This window comes from Lipotes vexillifer, unplaced genomic scaffold (genome assembly GCF_000442215.2).
Source record: "Lipotes vexillifer unplaced genomic scaffold, Lipotes_vexillifer_v1.1 scaffold636, whole genome shotgun sequence".
Classification (NCBI taxonomy): Eukaryota; Metazoa; Chordata; class Mammalia; order Artiodactyla; family Lipotidae; genus Lipotes; species Lipotes vexillifer.
In genome coordinates, this window is record NW_006786547.1 from 1,598,836 (window position 1) to 1,601,954 (window position 3,119).

A 3,119-nucleotide genomic window follows, 5' to 3' on the forward strand; every position below is an offset into this window, starting at 1 on the left:
TGAGGGATTCGGTGTATTCAGTCAGAAATAGGATATTTCAAACCTCATGTAGATATTTGAAATTCTGTGAGATGCTGTATGGGAATTTGCCCCAGAGTGGATTGAATGAAGCTAGTCTGTACTTGGAGAGCCTGTGTCCCTGTCCCCTCTCCAGGGCAATGGTGTCACCAGTGGTGTGGGAGGTCCCCGGGAGGGGTGTGCTACCCAGGTGCAGACCTGGAGGGGAGATCCTCCTGGCCATACAGCCCCCTCCTGTGCACGCCCGGCCCCCGCCCCAGCCTTGGGGAGGCGTCAGGCTCCACCAGCTGGTGCACCACACTGCCACCGAGCTCTTCACTCGGCCCTGGGCCACCGAGGCCTCGCTCAGCCCACGGACTCCCCTCCATTTGTTACCCTGCGAGGCGTGGGGGTCCTGAGTCCCAGGCCGGGCTTCAGTGGCACCTCGGTTTGCCTGTCAGTGCCTAGACCAGGGCCCAGCCCAGGGGCGTGCTGCGTCCAGGGCACCCCTCTTCACGTGTGGATTCCTGGGGAGGCAACTCAGTTTCTTTCTGGCCTCAGGGGGCTTTCAGTCTCTTCCCCTCAGGGAACGTCCAGGTTCGAGACGTGTCTGTTGGAAGAAACACCTCTTGGAATCAGGGTTGCACCAGGGCTGGACCTCCGAGTGAGGGGCTCGGCGGCCCCTTTGTCCCTGCTTCTGCGGTTGTTAGAGCAGCTGGGAGTACAAAGCAAAAATGAATGTGGGCCAGGAAAGAACCAGTGGTCCAGGGGGGCTTCCGGTTGCAGAGAGAACATACCAGAGGGCCAGCATTTTGCCCAGACCCCTCACCCTGGCCTCCATCAGATGGGGACAGGGTAGCCGCAGGCCTTGTGGGCAGGTGAGGGGCACTCTGAATCATTCAGCTGGGACAAGAGCCAGAGGCGGGACATAGGGCCCCATATTGAGGGCGACAGGGAGGCCGATGGTGCTTCACCCCAAGTTGTCCCCACACCTGCAGGCACGGGCGGTAGCCCCTTCAACCCTGCCTGGCCGGGTCCTCAGTGCCCATGGGGAGCTGTCGGGGCAGTTGTGTGCCACTGGAGAAAAAAGCCAAATCAGGTAAAGGAGGCAAAAAACACTTGGCTGTAAACTGTGCTCTTTAATTTGTAGCCAGCTCCTGTCAGACGATTGTCCACTCGAGGTCAGTGGACGGCTCCTCCGAGGGAATCGGGGGTGAGTCTTTCCCGGTTACCTGGACGGCAGGCAAGGAGCCGACCCACACGGACCCCACTTCTCGGCACTGCAGAGGACGTTTTGCACCAAATCATGCTGTTTCCTAAAAGCTTTGTTTTGTGTTAGTTGACTCACGTTACTCTGAGGCCCCCTCTGAGGTGGGCACGTGTCCACGGGGCTGGGGCAGCAGGGGGGTCACGGTGGTGCGGACACAAAGCTGCTTGGTGTCTTGAGTGCGTGTGAAATTCTTTATGAAGTGAGCGACCTGCATTAAACTTATTTTTTTAACACGTTGACAGTGTGACTGTTTAAAGCTCAAAACGTTTATACCTTTTTTAAAGGATATAACCAGCCCAAAATGCCACAGATGCCGTTTTTCACGAGTCAAGTCCGAACCTTGAAAAGCAGCCGTCTGCCGTGCTGGAGAAGAGAAGTGTGATGGGCTGTAGGGCCACCCTGCCATGAGTCCAGGGGCCCCGCCGCTGGAGCCTGTCCTGGGGATTTGGCTGGGGTGGCAGCGAGAATTTGTCAGCGCTGGCCAAGCGGGGGGCCTGGTGAGGTCCAGGAGGGCTGAGTTCAACCAACAGGAGAGTGTGTATCGTCCTTATCAGACAGATGACGCCCTCAAGTGCCAGGACGGCAGCCGGATGGGAAGACGCTTACCCACAGGAGAAAAACTGGAAGGAAACCAAGGTTAGAAATCCTTGTTTAACCAAAAAGCAATTGGAAAAACGAGTGACAGGTCATTAGTTAGTATCTCTATTGTGTAAAGGCTTCCCTGGCTTCTGTGCAGGGGACGCTCACATTCCTCCCTCGCAAAGACTTCTTGCCACGTGATGATGAGGGTGATGCCCTTCCACGCAGCCAGTGTGGCCAGAAAATGTGGCCCTGGAAGAGCTGGGGGTCCATGACAGAGCGGCCTAGCTGCCATCTCTGGAATTTTGTGGAACTTGACATTTCAGAAAAAAACAACCCGAGTCCTTTCGGGGTTTAGCCTGTGGTGGCAGAGTTGGTAAAATCCTCACAAAAGCCTTGGCCCCCCGAGCAGTAGCAGAGGACCCTTGGGAGGGGCAGTTTGCTGCACAAAGCCTGGCTGAGGATCGGGTGGGGATGCGGCTTCCCGGCCGGGAGACCACTCTCGGGCGTGCTGGCTTCACTGGGAGCGGCTGGCAGTGGGCAGCACTGTCCCAGATTTGTCCTCTCGTTGCGCTGGAGCCTCGGGTTTGCCCACCTTCTGCAGCGTCCACAGGCCTCCTGGCCTGGCCTCCCCTTATTTTGCGCAAGTTGGAGGGTTTTCTTCAGTGGGTCTCTAGACCGGCGCTGTCCAGCAGGACTCGTGTGTGGTGGGGATGCTGTCTGCATTGTCTGGTGCGGGAGCCACCAGCCCGTCCTCTGGGCTGAACGAACCCGATGTCCCCCTGGGGGGACAGTCACCATTTTCAAAGAGCACACGCTGAGCCGGCCACCGCAGGGAGGCAGGGGCTGTGCGGGCTTTGCCGGCAAAGCCTCATTCTGCCCAGACTGTGCCCTAGTTACCAGTTCGGGCACTGTCCAGAGAGGGGTCTCCTGGGCTCTCGGGGCACCGCAGCCCGGGGACCCCGGCAGCAGCGCCGCTGCTGGGGGGGAGACAGCACCTGGACGGTGGTGGTGACACCGGGCCTTGATTTTGGGAGTCGGGGAGGGTGGGGGAGGGCAGGCAGGCAGTGTGACCACAGAGAAGGGAGCTGGCCAGGGGAGGGGACGAGCAGTGCCCCAGCGAGAGCTGGGGGCGGGGTGAGGCTTGGGAGATTCGGAGGGGGCACTGGGAGCCTGGCGGCCTGGGGAGAGGACGGTCAGATCTGGGGGCGGCCATCCTGGGCAGCAGGAGGTCAAGGCTGGGGCAGAAGCCGGCAGTGGTGGGGTGGGGGGG